Genomic DNA, 22,958 nt, shown 5'->3' on the forward strand with positions numbered 1-22,958 from the left:
ATAAGTGTTCACGGTCATGAGATTGGCACTAAGTGTGCGGGTTTAAATTGTACAGCACTAAGTGTGTGAGTTTAAAGTACATGGCACTAAGTGTGCGCGGTTGATTATTAAGCACTATGTGTGCGAACCCAATATATATTTTCTATAAATTATTTACATTAAGGGTGCGACTTTACCGAGTCGATTTTGGACAGCGGAAAAGGTAAGTGTGCGAACTTGAAATGCATGGCACTAAGTGTGTGAGTTTAAAGTACATGGCACTAAGTGTGCGCGGTTGATTATTAAGCACTATGTGTGCGAACCCAATATATATTTTCTATAAATTATTTACATGAAGGGTGCGACTTTACCGAGTCAATTTTGGACAGCGGAAAAGGTAAGTACCTTGAGTTCATGGCTAATAGGCGCTATGTTTATATTTGGAGTTGAGCTTGGTAAGTTTTGAACCTATGTGACGATTATAGTTGAAGTCACGTACATAAGGTTCATTGTGGAATAGGTGAAAGTTCGTTTAATTGTATGATTATAACGAAAATAAAATGATGTATGAAAGGCCAATGTAGGACTTGGTATGAGATTGAACCATAGGGTTTAAGGAACTATGGTATAGTTTGGTATGGATGGAGTACTTAACCTCATTTCATTGTTTCCTGTTGTGATAATTTTATTAATGGATGGTTGTGGAATGCTTATGGCTTACTGAGTTATATACTCATTCGGTGTTTGCTTGTCACCTATTCTAGGTTTCTTGGACTCGTCTCTTTTTGCGTGATCATGCCGTCGTCGAAGTCATCACACCGACTAGCAAGTTTTGGTACTTTCTTCTTAGTCGGCTTAGGAGAACATTTCGGCATGTATAGGCTATTATGTTGTGTTTGAACTTTGGTATGTAAACTTTTAGCCATGCGAAAATGGCATAAATGTTCGGTTGGGTTGGGTTTCATAACGTTAGGTCGTAAATCTTGATAATTCGACCTTTTTATGCCATATGTCATGGTTGATTATTTTGGTGTTAAAATTCATGATATGGCAATAGTGTAGTAGGGGGATGTTTGACAATGATTAGCCTTTGGCATGGCTAGTCATGATCATAATTTGTGATATGTATGACGAATTACTAGTTAGATCAAGGAGAAATCACGAAATGGGCATAGTTGCTTTCGTAACAGATGCTGGCAGCAGCAGTGACGTGAGATTGAAAAATCACTAAAAATAGTAGGAGTGGAATTAATTGATGAATAAATTATGTATTCGAAGCTCGATGAGTCTATTTTCATATAGAAGCAACGAAAAGATCATATGGACAGTATGTTAAGAGATATTCAGGTTCTCGTGAGACAGGGCCAGAACGGTTTCTGGATTCCCTGTTCCGACTTTGGAAATTCATTATAAATTAACCAGAGATAATTAGGAGTCATACCATATATGTATAGATTCCTCTCTGAGTCTAGTTTCTATAGAAACAAACGGCATCAGTATTGAAGCTCTGTGCAGGGAGATATCCAAGTCGTAATGCACAAAGGTCAGTGTAGTCGATCCCTGTAACATGGGAGACTTTGACTAATAAACTGTACTAATTGGCCCGACCAAAAATTCTAGAAAACAATGTGTAGATGGTCATATGAGTCTATTTTCAGGGAAATTTTACGGAACTGGATTTCGAGTTTCAGAACTCAAGATATGATTTTTTTTAAGCGACTAGTACGCAGACTGGCAGCTTGTCTGGGAAATTTTTTTAAGTGGTTTGAAGTCTGTTAACACCTCGTGTTCGACTCCGGCGACGGCCTCGGGTTCGAGGTGTTACATTTGATTGGTATCAGAGCTATGGTTTAGTCAGTTCTAGGACTACCATAGCACGTATGAGTCTAGCTATACATGCCGAATATTAATGTTTAACTGTGATGACTTCTGACGGTTAAAATTTATGTTTTGATTAGTAAATGGATCCCGGTGTAGAGAGAACCTTGGCGGATGACATTGAAAGTGTAGCGGCTGCTCCTGCACAAGGGACACCGCCTGTTGAACCTCAGTCATCTGCGAATAATCAAGGTGAGGGGGCTAAACAAGCCTTCTTTACCATGATGAATGAGTGGGTCGCGCAGTATGCCCGAACCAATCCGGCTGTCCAACAATTCCCGAATTTGAATAATCCACACCCGGAGCCAGTAATGCCATCAGTTACTGATCCTGTGAGGCTGAGTAAGCCACCTGTAGACTTGATTAGGAAGCGCGGGGCTGAGGAGTTCAGGGCCATAGTTACTGATGATGCTGAAAGGGCCGAGTTCTGGCTTGATAACACCATTCGGGTGTTTGATGAACTGTCATGCACACCCGATGAATGTCTAAAGTGTGCTATATCCTTGTTACGGGACTCAGCCTACTATTGGTGGAGGACCCTGATTTCCATAGTCCCAAACGAACGAGTAACTTGGGACTTCTTTCAGACGGAATTTCGAAAGAAATATATTAGTCAACGGTTCATTGATCAAAAGCGTAAGGAATTCTTGGAACTCAAGCAAGGCCGTATGACAGTATCTGAATACGAACATGAATTCGTAAGACTCAGTAGGTATGCCCGGGAGTGTGTAGATGATGAGATTGCCATGTGCAAAAGATTCGAAGAAGGATTGAACGAAGATTTAAAGCTACTAATGGGTATTTTGGAAATAAAAGAATTCGTAACACTAGTCGAACGAGCCTGCAAGGCGGAAGAACTTGGAAAGGAGAAGAAGAAGGCTGAATTTGAAGCTAGAGACTATCGTAAAAGATCGACGGGTAAAGCTCCGTTCTCAGCCGTAAAGAAGTTCAGGGAGGACACTAATAAGTCGAGGACGACTGCGGGAATTTCCATCAGAGCAAGACCATCGATGGACTCCCGAGCTACTTCGGTAGCTAGTGTGGGCAATAATCGTCTAGAGAAACCTGAATGTCCCCAATGTGGAAGACGACACATAGGTGAATATTGGGGTAAGTCTATTAACAGGGCCTGTTACGGATGCGGTTCGAAGGACCACTTCATTAGAGATTGCACGGAGCTTGATGAGAAGAATAAGATTCAAGGTACAAGACCTAGTGGAGTGACAACTAGAGGTAGACCACCGAGAATTTTAGGAGGTAGGGGTGGTAGTTAGAGAGGGACCTCTGATACGGCTGTTCGAGCCGAGAACCGTACTCCTGTTAGAGCATATGCCATTCGCGCACGAGAGGAGGCATCCTCCCCTGACGTCATCACTGGTACCTTCACTCTCTTTGATACTAATGTGATTGCATTGATTGACCCTGGCTCTACTCATTCATATGTATGTGAAACCTTAGCATCCAGTAAGACTCTACCTGTTGAGTCTACTGAGTTCGTAATTCGGGTGTCAAATCCCTTGGGTCGTTACGTGCTTGTCGACAAAGTGTGTAAGAGATGTCCCCTAGTAATTCGAGGTTCTTGTTTTCCGGCGGACTTGATGCTTTTGCCGTTTGATGAATTTGATGTTATTCTTGGTTTGGATTGGCTGACCGCGCATGATGGGGTTGTGAATTGCAAAAGCAAGACTATTGGTTTGAGGTGCGCAAATAACGAGGTAATCCGAGTTGAGTTTACGGATTTGGAGGGGTTGCCAGCTGTAATATCAGCAATGTTGGCCCAGAAATATGTAGGAAAAGGGTGCGAAGCATACCTTGCGTATGTACTTGATGATAAAGAATTAGAAAAGAAACCCGAATCTGTGCGGGTGGTTTGTGAATACCCGGATGTTTTTCCTGAAGAATTACCGGGTTTACCACCTGTTCGGGAGGTAGAGTTTGGTATTGAGCTTGTACCTGGGACTACGCCGATTTCGATAGCTCCGTATCGTATGGCACCAACCGAGTTAAAAGAGTTAAAATCTCAGTTGCAAGAATTGACGGATAGAGGTTTTGCTCGACCAAGTTTCTCACCTTGGGGTGCACCAGTATTGTTCGTGAAAAAGAAGGACGGAACCATGAGGTTGTGCATTGACTATCGTCAACTGAATAAAGTGACGATAAAGAACAAAAATCTGTTGCCGTGCATCGATGATTTGTTCGACCAACTGAAGGGAGCCTCAGTGTTCTCAAAAATAGATTTGAGATCGGGCTATTATCAGTTGCGAATTCGAGATTCGGACATACCCAAAACTGCTTTCAGAACGAGGTACGGTCACTACGAGTTCTTAGTGATGCCGTTTGGGCTCACTAATGCCCCTGCGGTATTTATGGATTTGATGAATCGGATCTTCAGACCATATTTGGATCAGTTCGTAGTTGTGTTCATTGATGACATCTTGGTCTATTCAAGAGATGAGATCGAACATGCTGAACACTTGAGATTAGTGTTGCAAGTTTTGCGGGATAAGAAGTTATATGCTAAGTTCAGTAAGTGTGAGTTCTGGTTAAGAGAGGTTAGCTTCTTGGGTCATGTGGTATCCGCATCGGGTATTCGAGTTGACCCAAACAAAATCTCAGCCATACTTAACTGGAAACCTCCGAGAAATATTACTGAGGTTCGGAGCTTTTTGGGACTCGCCGGTTATTACCGACGATTTGTCAAAGGTTTCTCGATGATAGCCACACCAATGACGAAGCTACTTCAAAAGGATGCTAAGTTTGAATGGACGGAGAAATGTCAGAAAGGCTTCGATCAACTGAAAACTCATTTGACTGAAGCTCCAATTTTAGTGCAACCCGAATCAGGCAAAGAGTTTGTCATTTATAGTGACGCATCCCTACTCGGGTTGGGTTGCGTATTGATGCAAGAAGGTCGAGTTGTGGCCTATGCGTCGAGACAATTGAAGCCACACGAGAGAAATTATCCAACCCATGATCTCGAACTACCCGCCATCGTATTCGCTTTGAAAATATGGCGACATTACTTGTTTGGCGAAAAGTGCCATGTATTTTCGGATCACAAAAGTCTCAAATATTTGATGACTCAAAGAAACTTAAATCTGCGACAAAGACGTTGGCTTGAGTTGTTGAAAGATTACGAGCTTGTTATTGATTACCACTCGGGAAAGGCTAATGTGGTTGCGGACGCCTTAAGCCGGAAATCGCTGTTTGCTTTACGAGCGATGAATGTGCACTTGTCTGTTCTACCCGACAATGTGTTAGTAGCTGAATTAAAGGCCAAACCATCATTGATTCATCAAATTCGTGAAGCTCAGAAAGTCGACGATGAATTGGTTGCAAAACGAGCTAAATGTATTCCGAATATGGAATCCGAATTTCAATTGATGATGACGATTGTTTGAGGTTCAGAAGTCGGTTGTGTGTTCCAAGAAATTCAGAACTCATTTCGATGATTCTGAACGAAGCTCATTGTAGCCGAATGTCAATTCACCCGGGGAGTACGAAAATGTACAACGATTTGAAACGACGGTTTTGGTGGCATGGTATGAAACGGGACATCTCTGACTTTGTTTCGAGATGTTTAATATGTCAACAAGTGAAAGCGGAACATCAAGTGCCTTCAGGATTACTTCAGCCGATCATGATACCCGAGTGGAAATGGGATCGAGTCACAATGGACTTTGTGTCCAGACTACCATTGTCAACAAGTAAGAAGGATGCGATTTGGGTTGTTGTTGATAGACTGACTAAGTCGGCTCACTTTATCCCCGTGCGTATGGATTTTTCATTGGATAAACTAGCCGAATTGTATGTTTCTCAGATTATGAGATTACATGGAGTACCTATTTCTATCGTGTCGGATAGAGATCTGAGATTCACCTCACGATTTTGGAAGAAATTGCAAGAAGCTTTGGGTACCAAGCTGCATTTTAGCACCGCTTTTCATCCCCAAACCGATGGTCAATCCGAGCGGATAATTCAGATACTCGAGGATATGCTGAGATGTATCATCCTTGAGTTTAGTGGTTCATGGGAACGGTATGTACCTTTGATTGAATTCGCTTACAACAATAGTTTTCAATCAAGTATTAAGATGGCACCTTACGAGGCTTTGTACGGTCGTAAATGCCGTACACCATTGTTCTGGACCGAGCTCGGTGAAAGTAAAATTTTCGGAGTTGATTTGATTAAAGATGCCGAACAGAAAGTAAAGGTAATCCATGAAAGTCTGAAGGCAGCCACAGATCGTCAGAAATCGTATGCGGACTTGAAACGAAAGGACATTGAATATCAGGTGGGAGATAAAGTGTTCCTTAAAGTTTCGCCTTGGAAAAAGGTACTCAGGTTTGGCCGTAAGGGCAAGTTGAGCCCGAGATTCATTAGGCCGTACGAAATCTCCGAACGAGTTGGTCCGGTTGCGTATAGATTGATTTTGCCCCTAAGCTTGAAAAGATTCACGATGTCTTTCATGTTTCGATGCTTCGACGCTATCGATCTGATCCATCGCATATAATTAGCCCATCAGAGGTTGAAATTCAAGCCGATATGAGTTATGAAGAAGAACCGATACGTATCCTAGCTCGTGAAGTGAAGGAGTTGCGAAACAAAAGGGTTCCGTTAGTGAAGGTGTTATGGCTCAAACATGGGATCGAGGAAGCTACTTGGGAAACCGAGAGCTCGATGAAAGAACGATACCCAAACCTATTTACCGGTAAGATTTTCGGGGACGAAAATTTCTTAAGTGGGGGAGAGTTGTAACAGCCCAAAATTGACCCTAGTCGGGAAGTGGTTTCGGGACCACAAAACCGAGTCATAAAAATAATTAATTTCCATATTCTATGCTTATTATGTGTGTACATGAGTATGTGGAAGTTTCATTCTCCAATTTTGCCAATTGCATGAGAAATTATTAAATAGGGATCGATATGAGACATGGTGAAAATATGATAGGCTAATTTAAAATGGTCTATTAATGCATGTTGTGAAAATGATGGGTTTGCATGTCAAATTACCCAAAATTTGAGCTAGTGGTTGGCCATGCTATGGGTGGAAACATGTTGGGAACATGTTGGCCTAGTGAGGTATGTAGGAAAAAAATAAAATAAGGAGTATGGGTAATAAAGAAAGGAAAAAACAAAAAAATGAGTGGTTGTTTCCCCCCCATTGCCGTGAGCTAAAGAAAGGAAAAGAAAAACTTGTTCATCCTTTTTCATCCTCTTTTGACCGAAAATTCTAAGGGAGGAGGAAGGAGTTCTTGCTTCATGTTTGGTTTGGAAGAGAATTAGGAGGAAGTTTGGCCATGCATGTAACTAGATTGAGGTATGTTTGATATTATTCTTTGAGATTCATGTATATTTTAAGTTGTAAGTTTGAAATCTACCTAGCCATGGTTCAAACCTTGTTAAATGATGGAGATGATATTCGGCCATGCATGTTACATTCTTGGTTGGTATTTTGATGTTTGATGTTGTGGTGATGAGGCATGAAGATGAGTTAAGATTCGGCCTAGGTGGAGTTTGTGTTAATGCCATTGCATGCTAAATATGAAGCTTGTTAATGATGCATGTGATGGTGGATTGATGATTCTTGAATCTCTTTTTTTTTTAGCATTTTTGAGTGAGCACATATGTGCATTGGTTGCTAGATGGGGAAGAATCGGCTAGCAAGTTGTGTGCTAAGGCCGAATATAATTTTTGTAGGTTAATGAGTAATGCATGTGCTAAATTGATGGAAAGGGAGAGGATGCTTTACTAGAGTATAAATGATATAAAGATTTTAGAAATTATTTTTGGTTAGGTGTATGTATGATTAGGTATATTCGGCCATATGAGTAAATATATAGATGATGTTAAATTTGATTATGTATAATGGGCCATATAGGGTACACATTGTGATATTAACTTTGATTCTCTATAATTGATCAAGTGGGTGATTAGTAAGGGTGATTGCCGAATATACTAACATACATATGCATGTGTAATTGGATTGTAAATATTTAGCAAGGCGGTTAAACTAGTTGATTTATTGATTAAGCTCAAGGAGTTAAAGGAGGAGAATCGAGCAAAGGCAAAGAAAAGATCATCGAGTAGCCGAGTTGGAACCATCTTACCCAACACAAGTAAGTCATTAAGCATATCTTTGGTATTGATTTAAAGGATCGTAATACCTATACCATTGTGTTTAATGAGATGAAATGTATACAAATGTATATGTAAGTAGAGATGAAATTTGTCGAATGTAAAAAGGAAGTGAAGCCTATTGAGTGGCTGGTTTTCGGCACTAAGTGTGCGGGCAATAAGTGTTCACGGTCATGAGATTGGCACTAAGTGTGCGGGTTTAAATTGTACAGCACTAAGTGTGTGAGTTTAAAGTACATGGCACTAAGTGTGCGCGGTTGATTATTAAGCACTATGTGTGCGAACCCAATATATATTTTCTATAAATTATTTACATTAAGGGTGCGACTTTACCGAGTCGATTTTGGACAGCGGAAAAGGTAAGTGTGCGAACTTGAAATGCATGGCACTAAGTGTGTGAGTTTAAAGTACATGGCACTAAGTGTGCGCGGTTGATTATTAAGCACTATGTGTACGAACCCAATATATATTTTCTATAAATTATTTACATGAAGGGTGCGACTTTACCGAGTCAATTTTGGACAGCGGAAAAGGTAAGTACCTTGAGTTCATGGCTAATAGGCGCTATGTTTATATTTGGAGTTGAGCTTGGTAAGTTTTGAACCTATGTGACGATTATAGTTGAAGTCACGTACATAAGGTTCATTGTGGAATAGGTGAAAGTTCGTTTAATTGTATGATTATAACGAAAATAAAATGATGTATGAAAGGCCAATGTAGGACTTGGTATGAGATTGAACCATAGGGTTTAAGGAACTATGGTATAGTTTGGTATGGATGGAGTACTTAACCTCATTTCATTGTTTCCTGTTGTAATAATTTTATTAATGGATGGTTGTGGAATGCTTATGGCTTACTGAGTTATATACTCATTCGGTGTTTGCTTGTCACCTATTCTAGGTTTCTTGGACTCGTCTCTTTTTACGTGATCGTGCCGTCGTCGAAGTCATCACACCGGCTAGCAAGTTTTGGTGCTTTCTTCTTAGTCGGCTTAGGAGAACATTTCGGCATGTATAGGCTATTATGTTGTGTTTGAACTTTGGTATGTAAACTTTTAGCCATGCGAAAATGGCATAAATGTTCGGTTGGGTTTGGTTTCATAACGTTAGGTCGTAAATCTTGATAATTCGACCTTTTTATGCCATATGTCATGGTTGATTATTTTGGTGTTAAAATTCATGATATGGAAATAGTGTAGTAGGGGGATGTTTGACAATGATTAGCCTTTGGCATGGCTAGTCATGATCATAATTTGTGATATGTATGACGAATTACTAGTTAGATCAAGGAGAAATCACGAAATGGGCATAGTTGCTTTCGTAACAGATGCTGGCAGCAGCAGTGACGTGAGATTGAAAAATCACTAAAAATAGTAGGAGTGGAATTAATTGATGAATAAATTATGTATTCTAAGCTCAGTGAGTCTATTTTCATATAGAAGCAACGAAAAGATCATATGAACAGTATGTTAAGAGATATTCAGGTTCTCGTGAGACAGGGCCAGAACTGTTTCTGGATTCCCTGTTCCGACTTTGGAAATTCATTATAAATTAACCAGAGATAATTAGGAGTCATACCATATATGTATAGATTCCTCTCTGAGTCTAGTTTCTATAGAAATAAACGGCATCAGTATTGAAGCTCTGTGCAGGGAGATATCCAAGTCGTAATGCACAAAGGTCAGTGTAGTCGATCCCTGTAACATGGGAGACTTTGACTAATAAACAGTACTAATTGGCCCGACCAAAAATTCTAGAAAAAAATGTGTAGATGGGCATATGAGTCTATTTTCAGGGAAAATTTACGGAACTGGATTTCGAGTTTCAGAACTCAAGATATGATTTTTTTAAGCGACTAGTACGCAGACTGGCAGCTTGTCTGGGAAATTTTTTTAAGTGGTTTGAAGTCTGTTAACACCTCGTGTTCGACTCCGGCGACGGCCTCGGGTTCGGGGTGTTACAAAGCTTACACTAGCACATCTAAATTATCAATTAACGCAATGAATCGTGTCCACAAGTAGTGATTCTAAACACTCACCAACTACTTTCTCTTAGACGTCGAAAGCTCAGCTATCCTTTCTTTAGCTCGTAGAATGTACTAACGAATCCGAAGCTTAAACACAATAAATCACACAACAATACAATCAACAATCAGCTAAAGACTCACCTCAAACGATTAAAAAACCAAGCCTAAGCTAGGTTCTCATGAAACTGAAGCCTACGACATAGCAACTTAGAATTTTGATTATCTCAATCTATACTCAATCTTTTTCCTAAAATGAATTTCATCCATCTAATTATTCACCTACGATAAATTCTCAACCTTTAAACTACGCCAAACTACTCAATTTATGGTATCAAAATTTTTGACATGTTTATGGCAATTTTCAGGAAAATTCATTAAAAATTAATAAATCTATAACAAAACTTCAAAATAAAATTAGAGACCTTCTAATCATGTCAAAACTAATTGAAAAACACTTTGAAACCATATTTTTACTCAAAATCCTAAAATCAACCATTAACGACCCAATTTTCAACTTTTATTTAAAACATGCGATTTAATTGTTGAAAACTTAGTTTTAAAGACCCAAGCTATGAAACATTAAAAGATAATACGAAATCAAATCGTTACCTTTAATGGAAGAAAAATGAGCTTTCCGTGTAACTCCAAGAAAACCTATAAGTTTGAGAGATGATGAAATCAATGGTATTTTTAACGTTTTTATGAAATTCTAGAGGGATTTAGTGCTTGGAAGATTGAAGGAAATCAAAAGAATGAAGTTTGGATATCAAAATTTGAATGGGAAGAGCTTGGGAGAGCAAGGGACGGCAAATAAAAAACAAGGGAGAAAACTATCGTGAAAGTTTTAGCTGGGGGAAAAATAGGGAATTTTGGTTTAATTCCATTTTAAAAACTCATAATTTAGACTCTTTTACAAATCAATCCTTATTTAAAAATTGAAAACCTTTTGAACATTATTTTCAAAAATTGAGTGGATTTTCTAAATACCATAAAATAGAACATCTCTGATTACCATGCTAACGAAATTTCGAGCACACTAAAGCTAAAATCCCTAAAATACCCCTACAACTCCTAGTCCCAATTTTAGGGTGAGACAATTTGTGCAGGACAAGGAGGAGAAGGAGGAGAAATGAGAGAAAATTGTTGTGAAAATAAAACAAATGAAAAAGTGAGAGGGGGAGGAGTGGGTCGCCACCAAGAGTAAACTCCCAACAAAACATTCATGAGCAGGGACAAAGGTGTTAGGGAGAATTAAGCACAATTACTCTAGGAGTTATATCTTTTTAACTTTTAAAATAAGGGATTACAAAAAAAATAAAAATATGAGTTACACGCTTATGGCTGGACGATTTTGCAGGGGAAAGTTGACCAAGTTTTTACGTGAATTTATAAAAAATAATTGATGTTATAGAGACTAGAACTTGGGTCATTTAGGGGTTACTTAAACAACTTAACCACTACACCGCTTCTCAAGCTTGTTCATGAATTAACAACACTCAATAGAATTTTGGGATATGACAACTCTACCCCCTTAAAATAAATTTCATCCTCGACATTTACCCAATTCAAAAAAATGAGGATATTATTGTCGAAAAGAATCTTGTGGCTCCCATGTGGCTTCATTAGAACCATGATTCCACCACAGAACCTTGACCAAAGGTATTTTCTTTTTCAAATCAAAACTTTAATATCACAATCTAAAATTTTCACTAGTTCCTACTCAAAAGACGAATCTGATCTAACTTCAATTTCTTCTACATTAAACATGTGAGAAGGATCTGAATAGTACTTTCTCAACATAGAGAGATGAAAAACATTGTGGATACGATACAACTCTGGTGGTAACTCCAACTAATAAGCCACTAGTCCAACTCTTTTCAGAATCTGAGATGGCCTAATAAACCTTGGGCTCAATTTTCTTTTTTTTCCAAACCTCAAAAACTTTCTCCATGGAGATAGCTTTAAAAAGACTTGACCCCCTACACAATACTAACTATCCTCCCTTTTAAGATCAGTATATGATTTCTGACTGTCGAAAGTTGCTCACAATCTTTCTTGTATCAACTTAACTATACTTTTAGTCTCTTGAACCAGGTTAGGTCCCAAAATTTTTCTTTCATCTAACTCAGTCCAACACAATGGAGTTTGACACTTACGACCATACAAAACTTTATAAGGAGCCATCTGAATGCTTGATTGGAAATTGTTTTTGTATGTGAACTCAGCCAATGATAGATGATCCTCCAAACTTCCTTGAAAATCGATGACACAACTTCTCAACATATCCTTGAGAATTTGAATAACCCGTTCGGATTACCCATCAGACTACGGATAATAAGCAGTGTTGAAATCCAAATGAGTGCCAAGAGCTTCATGTAAATTCTTTTAGAATCAAGATGTAAATTGATGATCCCGATCTGAAATAATTGACACAAGTATGTTATGTAATCGTATGATCTAAAAAATATACAACTTTGCAAGCTTTTGAAGAAAATAATCAATATGTACTGGTGGAAAATAGGCCGAATTAGTGAACCTATCCACAACCACACACACAAATTCTTTCTTAGTGGAGTCAATGGAAACCTACTAAAAAAATCCATAGTGATACGTTCCCACTTCCACTAAGGAATCTTAATGGGTTGTAACAAACTAGAAGGAAGTTGATGTTCAGCCTTTAGTTCTTGGCAAGTCAAACACTTAGCAAAAAATTCAGTCACCTCACGCCAATAAAACTATCTCAAATCATGATACATCGTATTTCCTTCAGGATGGATAGCATAATGACTACTATGAGCTTCTCGGAGAATAAATTGCCTCAACTCATTATCATTCAGTACACAAGATCTTCCTCTAAAGCAAAGAACTCCATCAGAGTTAAACCTAAAATCAGTCGTTGAACCATCCTAAACCTGCTTGAAGTAAGGTAGAAAGAAATATCGAGAGGTTGATTTTCTTTAATTTCAACAATTAACATGGGCTTCACTTGCAATTCTGCCAAAATACCACCATATTTGAACAAACTCAGTCTTGCAAACATAACTCTAAGTTCAATCATCACCTTTCGACTCAATTTATCAACTACCACATTAGCCTTACCAAGAAGGTACTTAATGGTACAATCATAATCCTTGGGCAGTTAAATCCACCTATGTTGTCTTAAGTTCATATCTTTTTAAGTGAGTAGACACTTAAGACTTTTGTGATCCATGTAAATAATACACTTCTCACTGTAGAGATAATGCCTCCAAATCTTGAGCACTAATACCACAGCTGCTAGCTCCAAGCCATGAGTTCGATAATTACGCTCGTGTGACTTGAGTTGTCTCGAAGCACAAGCTACCACATTTCCCTCTTGCATCAATACACATCCAAGACCAGTATGTGACGCATCACTATAAACAACGTAATCCTTTTCAAACTCAAGTTGAATCAGTACAGGTGCTTGAGTCAACATAGTCTTAAGTTTTTCAAAACTAGCTTGCTGATCATCAGACCATTTAAATGGAGCATTCTTCTTCAAAAATTTTGTTAAATGAGCAGTAACCAAAGAAAACCCCTCAATGAATCTCTGATAATAGCCTGTCAAACCAAGAAAACTTTGAATCTCAGACACATTCCTAGGCTATTTTCACTCCAAAATAGCTTCAATCTTCTTAGGATCCATACGAATACCTTCGACAGTCACCACATGACCTAGAAAGATAACCTTCTTAAGCTAGAACTCACACTTGCTAAATTTAGATTCAATCTTGGAGTAGATTAAGATATCATCGATAAAGACAACAATAAAATAATTGAGATATTATTGGAACACTCGATTTATCATATCCATAAATGTAGGTGGAGCATTCATAAGAACGAAAGGTATTACTAAGAACTCATAATCACCATACCGAGTCCTAAATGCAATCTTGGGCACAACCAATTATTTTACTTTGAGCTCATAGTACCTCGGCACCAATCTTGGAGAACACCTTCGCTTCTCGAAATTGATCGAACAAATCATCGATTCTAGGTAAGAGGTACTTATTCTTGATGGCCAACTTATTTAATTGTCTATAATCAATATACATCTTCATAGAACCATCCTCCTTCTTGACAAACAATACCAGTGCACCCCATGGTGAAACACTTGGTCGAATGAACCCACGATCTAGAAGCTCTTAAAGCTGAATCTTGAGTTATTTAAGCTCTTTTGGTGCCATGTGATAGGGAGAAATGGGCATCAGAGCTGTACTTGTTAATAGTTCGATTCCAAATTCAACTTCACGATTAGTAGTAACCCAGGTAATTCCTCTAGAAAAACATCCAGAAACTCCTTTACAGTGTAAATGTTGTTCAAAATAGACCTACTAAAACTAGTATCTAGAACATAAGCTAGATATGCCTCACATTTTTTTCTAACCATTCTCTCAACAATAATAGCAGATATTACATTTGACAAGTAATCTCTATGCTCCCCTACAAACACAATTTCCTTTCCACTGTCGTCTTCAGCGAAACTCTTTTTAAAGCACAATCTAAACTAATTGGTGTTCAACCAACCAGTCCATTCCCAAGATTAAGTCAAATTCATTAAATTGTAATGCTATCAAATTGGTTGGAAATGTTTCACCTTAAACTTCTATTGGACATCGTCTATAAATTTTATTCACCATGATAAATTGCCCTAGAGGACTAGCCTTAGAAACAATACTAACAGTATCTTTACCTTAATTCCCAATTTATCAAACATAAAGTAGGCATTGTATGAATGAGTAGAACCTATATCTATCAAGGCAAAGTATTGTACAAAATTAACTGTAAAAGTACCTACGATGACATCAGCTACATCACGGCCCGTTTTGCGCCTTACTGCATAAACCAAGCCAGGCTGTCTTCGTTTTGTCCGATTTATACCCTGACTAGATGCTTTTTGCCCCGTATTATTAGTCTTGTTATTACCTCATCCCCTTTGATTCTAATTTTATTTTGCCTGCAATGCTTGCCTCTGTTATACCATACGCGGACAATCTTTAATCTAATGCTCCAAAGGTCCACATCTCAAACATGCTCCTAATTTTCTCCAACATTCCCCTTGATGATGTTTTCTACAATGAGCACAATCTTGAGTCTTGTCTTAAGTACCAATAGCAATTGAGTTCTGTTGCGGTCTATTATCCTTGGCTCTCTTCAGAGGACGCGGGTTAGGACTACCTAAGCCAAATCTTTTAACCAGAGTCTTAATATTATCTCTTCTTTCACGTTCAACACCTTTTACCTCTTCTAGAATCTTAACCTTGTCTACCAAGGTCTCAAAAAACCTCTCCTGCAATATAGCAACATAGACTTTCAAATTGTATCACAACCCATTCTCAAACCTTACACATGTCTCATGCTTGAAAGCTATCATCCCCCATGCATAACAACTTAATCTCAAAAATTTTGCCTCGTATTTCGACACTATCTTATCCCTTTATTTCAGCTTGACCAACTCGAGCCTACGAGCTTCAACATATCTCTTGCCTATGTACTATACATTTTAAAAATACTCCCAAGTTATCCTTTCAGCTTGGGTACCCTAAACAATGGATTGCCACCAGCAATAGGCCTCATCTCTAAGAAGTGACACCATACCTTTCAGTTTCTATTCTGGGATACAATCCAAATAATCTAGAATTCTTTTTGTAGCTGTCATCCAATACTCATCTACTGTAGGGGTCGTCTCAGCAAATCCCCTAAACAACTTGGCTCCATTAGATCGAAGCCTCTCCATTACAGATTTATGACCCCCAATACCAGTTTGGGCGGCAACAACTCGCTGCAACATTCTCAATAAAGCTTTAGATATAGCACCACCAACAGGGTCAAGATTAACTTTCTCATAGCAAATTCTTTAGGCTCCTGACTCGCATTATCCATAGCAAGATCATTCTCATTAAGATTGACACCAAGGTCCGGTGTAGGTACTTGAGTAGTAGATGACTCAACTTGAGCCGCACGACGACATGCTCCACAAGTTTGTACTCCGCGGTTATTCATTCTACCTAATGCTTTATGAGAATATTTAGTTTCAAATATATTCTTTAGTACCCAAATGTACTTAAAATCTTATGATCAAGAATTTTATAGCATAAGTTTTCAGTCTAACTCTAAATATGTACATCTCTAAAGAGGAATCAGCATCGGAGTCTCGGATTTTCAAAAATTTTATTTTTAAATTTAACAATAATATATATGTTTTAAAATACTATTTAAAACATGCATGCAAACCCGATTTAGAATCCACAGTTTGAGTTTTAAACTCGACTCTGATACCACTAAATGTAACCCCCCCAAACCCGATCTAAATGTTATGGCCAAATTTCGAAAGCCACATTAAATCCATTGAAAAACTTTTACTTGTTCAAAACAACTATGTTAAAGTCGTTTTTGTGAAAACTTCAAATTTAAATACTAAATAATTTAGTTTTTGAATAATATTTATTAAAACATAAATATTTGAAAATTTCATTATTTTATCAATTTATCGTCTTATATTATTAAAATAAATAATTTGCAACATCAATTTTAAATCTTTCTTAAAAATGATTTTGGTAAATTATTTCGCACTGGACTTCGAAAATACTTAGAGATAAAATGTAAGTTTATAAGTTTATTAAAAATTAGATAAAATCATTAAAATATTTGATAACAACAATTTAAAACACTTATAAGTTCATCAATCATGCATGCTTGGCAATTTAAAAAATATAAGTAAAAACAACCCATAAATAGTCCAATCTCGAAAATAAGAACCTAAAAAATTTTATTAACCATTTTATAAAATATTTCATCCGAGAGACCCTTCCATATGTTGAATCCAAGTCCTACACTCGTGAATCATCTAAAAAGTTTAAGAAAATAAAGAGTGAGCTAAAAAGCTCGGTGTGAATTATATAACAAATTAAATATCAATAAACACATAAATAATATACAAAATTAGATCTTTTATGCACATGATTATGGCAATGCAATTTTGATAAAACCATTATGCAATTTCTTTTAAAACATCCTACTCATCACTGCTACACACCAAAAGAAGTTCCCCAGAACTCATCGATCCATAACACAACAACATATATGTGGACAAGGCCACCAAATTCACAAACAAGCTGTCAAAACATGTAGGTTGTGGATAAACCACCAAATTTGCATATTATTACTGCCACATCTTCCTCCTTACACATGTTCAAACCCCATGTAATGCATCATAGCCAACAAACCACATAGCAAATCAGTAGACATGATAATCATGCTTTCATGTACATATAAGTTTCAGTATTCATGGTAATCCATGTTATCAAGATAATCAAATAACCATGATTTTTGCACAACATGAGATTAGAAAGTATTTTTCAATACATAACAATATTTATCACATCTTATCATACAAACTCAAGTAAGAATAACTTACCTTAAAACCACAAAGTCACTCACTTGAAATAACAAAAGCATTATGCTTTCATTTGTATAATAGATTGATAATTTATAGTCAATTCCTTACATATTCAACTTGTATACAATGCATACATTTTGCAATTTGAATTGCAAATCCTACTAATTCTTGATCACTTCCAATCCAAGAGAATATGAACTTTGATTTGCACTCCTTTATTCCAAGATGATCCAAGATAAACACTTCTAAAGTTGAATGCTTGAGTTTGTGTGAGGATCAAAATATTGACAAATTTGTCAAAAGTTGAAGAAGTATCTAAGAGGAACTTTAAATTTTTGGCAATGGAGAAGTATTAAAATCTTCTAAGTGACTATCAAAAGAAATAGAAAAAAAAGAGAAAAAAAAATAAAGAAATCGATTTTTAGATGATGGTACTAGAGTGATTATACAATTTTGATGTGGTGGTCGTGTGGTGGTGTAACACCCCAAACCGACCTAGAAGTTAGGCTCGAATTTGGCATGTCACATTAAAGTGTTTTTCGAAAACCATGTTTTCATTGAAAACCCTTCTTGAAATTTCAAACCTTTTTTCCATTTAAAACTTGTACAAAACCTCAGTTTGCGTTTGTTTATTTTCAATCTAGGTTTATTTAAGAAAAGTTGTTACCTTCAACACCTTATTGTTGCGGAAGCATAATTTTAAACAAATGATTTACAAAAACATGATATTTAAAAGATTGAGTTGCGAAAAATGTAGTGTTAGAAAACAGTTATTGTTTTGGCAAAAACCGTGTTCTACTTCCAGTAGATATAAATTGTAATAGCTAAAAATCCAAAATTAAAATAATAACCAGAGAAAGACCTTATTACAATTAAACCCAAATGAAAGAAAAGGTGAGTAAATTAAAGTAGTTTAGAATACTAAAATGTAGTTGCTTGCAGTGTGGCCCCCTCTGAGTCTCCCGATACGTCGAACCGCCCCTCACTGAAGATTACCTGAGACAGTTAGAAATGGGGTGAGTTTATGGAAACTCAGTGTATACAACCCCTAGAAGTCAACAAACAATTATCACATCAATCTGGGTCTAAGCCCTTTCAATAACAGTAGTAATTAGGCCTTAGCCCAAAACAGCCTAGGTTGGGCCGGAGCCCATATCAACCATTATATCAAGGTATGCAATGCACAATGCCCAATCCAACCCTGCACTTCGTATCCTATCCAACCCTACACTCCTGTGGGGATTTAATCGACCCACCCATCCCTACACTCCAATGTAGCACCGATTGCGACACTAACCAAAAACGCAACAGAGCTGCCAATCACATAATTGGCTAAAAGCCATTGGTGGATCAATACTTCCTCCAATCAATGATCCCAACCCATGCAGCATTGTATCATATGTAAGATGCAACATATCATTAATGGCATACGAAATAGCATACAAAATTGATCATAAACCATATTGGGGTATTTTAGACATTTTGCATTTTAGGGCATAACGGTCGTTTACCAATATGAGCCCCAGTACACAAATCGGCTATTACCAAGCCTACAATCATTCAGTGCGTCTTATGTCACCCTAGCAACCAATAATACACTAGAGCCCAAAAGCCCAATATGTGGCCCAAGTAGAGCCCACACTCTCGTGTGGCCCACTTAGCCCAAATCTGCCCTTGGCCATGTGGACAACATGACCGGCTCGTTAATTTCTATCCATCCATGCATTTCACCCGTGTCGGGCCCACGGGGCCATATGGCCCATTTCGACCCACTTGGCTAAAAAGTGGTCCAAGTCCATGAGATCGCTCATGGGGCCTCTGTCATCGTATCATCTTTCCACGCGAGTGTTCGTACGCTCGTGTGGCTACCATTGCCAAACTTTCGCCATTTCAAGATTTCGGCCTTTACCGATTCCTAGTGTGTGTGGTGTGTACACACCTTTTTGAGTAGCCACACTCAGACCATGAGCCTCGAGCCTTGTTCAAATAGGTTTATCCCTTTGTAGATCGGTTGGTTACGAAACATGCTCACTTCCTTGCGAAAAGATCTGAATCACAAACACAGTCTATCTATTACTAATATCCAATAACTAGAGTTATTCAAATGTTAGCCTCAAAGAAAACATACGCCCCGTCAAAGATCTACATACGGCCTTACCCATGATTCCTTGTTGAATCCCTTTCTTCCAACAAATGATGATCGAGAGATCTTAACCACACCCAACCTTTGCTAACACCGTACCTAACAATCAACAAAGAGGAAAGTCGATAATGAGATAGAGGAATAAAAACCTTCGGCTTTTAAATAGCACCCCAGTAGGGTGCCTTGAAAAAGATTAGAACAACAAGAATAAGTCACCTTCACTTATCGCTTCACTGAGATTGCTTGCTAACTCAAGAACGGCTTCAAGAGATGCAAAGGAGAAAAAAAACATAGAGATGTAAATCCACAATGAAAACTGAATAGCAGAGGATTGTTAATCGGCCAAACTTTAGAATAAGAACAAAGAGATAATTGAGGAGAACAAAGGATTATAATCGATTTTAGAAGAGAGAAACATTCGGCCACTACTTAGAAGAAAAAAAAAGAGATGTTTGAGGAAAGTAAGAGGGTTGTTCTCAATCTTTAAGGAGAAAGAGAAGACTAGAGAACTATCACTTGAGAGAAAATAAAGATTCGGCTTCCAAAAGAAAACACCAAGAGCTGAAATAGCCAAAAATAATTCGGCACTACTCCCTACCCTTTTCAAAACCAATTCCAAGCTTACCTAAAGTCCCATTTCGGCTCCAACTCCCCAACCAACCACATCCCCTTGATTTTCTCCACGATTTGCTCCAAGATCCCCTCCTGAATTTTCTTATTTGACCAGTTCCAACTCTCCCCTCTAGAGTTCAATTCCAACTCAACCACTGGTTGTCCAAAGATGCAAAATAAATACCCAACAAAACACCATGCCAACACTCAAACCCTGGACCTCCTTGCCACCCCCATGACGCCACCTTACCACTAGACCACAAGCTTCCTTGTATCATATCTCATCCCCATTTTTTTAAAAGACTTTCTACCTGAAGTCAAAGCTCCCCTAAGGCTAAAAACCCAAAATTTTTCCTATACCATAACTTGATCCCAGAAATTTCTAGAAACCCCCTTAACACTCCAAAATCACTTAGTCAATATAGCAAACATGTAATTGGTGATAACCTCTCACGCAATAAAAATCCAATTGCTCCGACTCTCAAAGCCCATTCTCCTAGGCCCAAAATTCAGGGCGTTATAGGTGGTATAAGGTGGTTCAATGGTAGTGATTAGGTGGTTGTATGGTTGTTATATGGTTGTTGTTGTGTGGTGATATGGTAGTTGTTGGATGGCGTTTCAATTTGAAGTTGGAAAATTAAGCAAAAATGAAAGAAAAAAGTAATGAGGAGCAACCAATTTGGGTTGCACAATGAGGAGGAGAAGGAGGAGAAAAGAGAGAAAATTGTTGTGAACAGAAAACAAATGAAAGAGTGGGAGGGGAAGGAGTGAACCGTCACCAAAAGTAAACTCCCAACAAAGTATTCATGAGGGGAGACAAGAGTGTTAAGGAGAATTAAGCACAATTTCTCTAGAAGTTTCACCTTTTGAAATTTTAAAATATGGGGTTACAAAACAAAATAAAAAATAGAAGTTACATGCTTATGGTTGGACAGTTTTGCATGGGAAAGTTGACCAAATTTTTGCATGAAATTATACAAAATTATTGATGCTATGAAGACTAGAACTTGGGTCATTTAGGAGTTACTTAAACAACTTAACCACTACGCCACATCTCAAGATTGTTCATGAATTAATAACACTTAATAGAATTTTGGGATGTGACAGATGTGCTTAAATCGGAGGTTGACTAGACCTTGTTTAAGAGTAGATTTTGTGTAATTGAGTGGAGTTGCATGCAATCCTAGAAATAGGACAACATAAATCTATCATATTATAGTTAGATCTAATAGGGAATCTATAGCACAAGTTAATGTGATAATAAGGGTTTTAATTAGAAAGATATTTTAATTAATCAACCTAGAATAAGTTGTTCTTATGCTCGAAAGAGATATTAGCATAATTTAGGCATTTCTACAAATCAAGGTGTTAAGTAAAAGAAATTGCATAATTTAAATTGATAGTGGCAGATGAAATCTAAATGAGTTCTTTCCTGGGTACTGTTTCAGTTCTTGGTTGTTAATCAATTATTTTCGTGTTTTATTCTTTTCCATGTTCATTAGTTAATTAATTTAGTTCATTTTAGTTTTAATCAATCACTCGAATTATTCGGTTAAATAATAGAAAGATAGTAATTACTAGTACATTTAGTCTTCATGCAACAATATATTTCTCACCGTAGCTATACTATTAATTGATAGGTGCATTTACCTTAGTCAAATTTTTAATTAACTTCACGACGCATCAAGTTTTTGGCAACTTTTTAGGGGACTAAAATATTAGGAAAACTTTATTTCTATTAATTTAGCCATTTTTTATTTTAATATTAATATTTTTTAATTTAATTTTTAAATTCTAATTTTTCTTTCGTTTCATTCTTACAGGTTCCCTTGGTTTATGATTAGAGGCAACCCATTGGAACCATTAGTTTTTTATAGTGAGATCGAAAAAATTACTCGTGGGAATTAGAGAGAGGTTAGAGAAGCAACGCAAAGTCAACATATTTTAATAAACAAACAAGAGCAAAAGGACATTACTGTGGATATGGATAATAATCCTATTAATCCGCAACTTCCTGCACACCTTGCTTCTCGAACTATGTATGACTATGCTAAACCCACTCTAACTGGGGTTGAATCAAGTACTGTCATATCAACTATTGCTGCAAACAATTTTGAGATTAAGTCAAACACAATTCAAATAGCAATATGTTCAGTTTGATGGTTTGCAAGATAAAGATCTGAAAGCTCATTTAGCTAACTTTCTGGATGTCTGCGACACATTTAAGATAAATGGTACTACTAATGATGACATACACTTACAGTTGTTCCCATTCTCTTTGATAAACAAGGCAAAAAAGTGGTTCAACTCACTTCTACATGGTTCCATCATTACTTGGGCTTAGATGATTGAGAAGTTTCTATTGAAGTATTTTCCACCGGCCAAACAGCTAAGTTGAGGAATGATATATCTTCTTTTTCTCAATTTGAGCTTAAAACACTGTACGATGCATGGGAGAGATTTAAAGATCTTTTGAGAAGGTTTTCGCATCATGGATTACCTTTGTGGTTACAAGTTCAAATATTTTGCAACGGTTTGAATCCCTCGACTAGGAAGATAATTGATGTAACAGTTGGTGGAACACTGAATAATAAGACACCTAAGCTAGCACAAGAATTTATTGAGGGGATGACACCGAATAACTATCAGTCACAAGTTATGAGAACAAAACCCACTAAGGTAGCTAGTGTTTTTAATATAGATGTAGTTGTTATGTTGGCAAGTCAGGTGGAAGCGTTGAATAAAAAGATTGTTGGTTTGATTT

The 22,958-nt window shown here is 37.4% G+C and overlaps 1 non-coding gene across 1 annotated transcript; it reads right to left on the bottom strand.

Moving 5' to 3' along the window:
• Window positions 1–22,585: 22,585 nt before the first annotated feature.
• LOC121215181 (small nucleolar RNA R71) lies at window positions 22,586–22,692 on the bottom strand. The gene has a single exon (XR_005910910.1). It is a non-coding gene; the product is annotated as a small nucleolar RNA R71 (small nucleolar RNA).
• Window positions 22,693–22,958: the final 266 nt, after the last annotated feature.

This window comes from Gossypium hirsutum, chromosome D02 (assembly GCF_007990345.1).
Source record: "Gossypium hirsutum isolate 1008001.06 chromosome D02, Gossypium_hirsutum_v2.1, whole genome shotgun sequence".
NCBI lineage: Eukaryota > Viridiplantae > Streptophyta > Magnoliopsida > Malvales > Malvaceae > Gossypium > Gossypium hirsutum.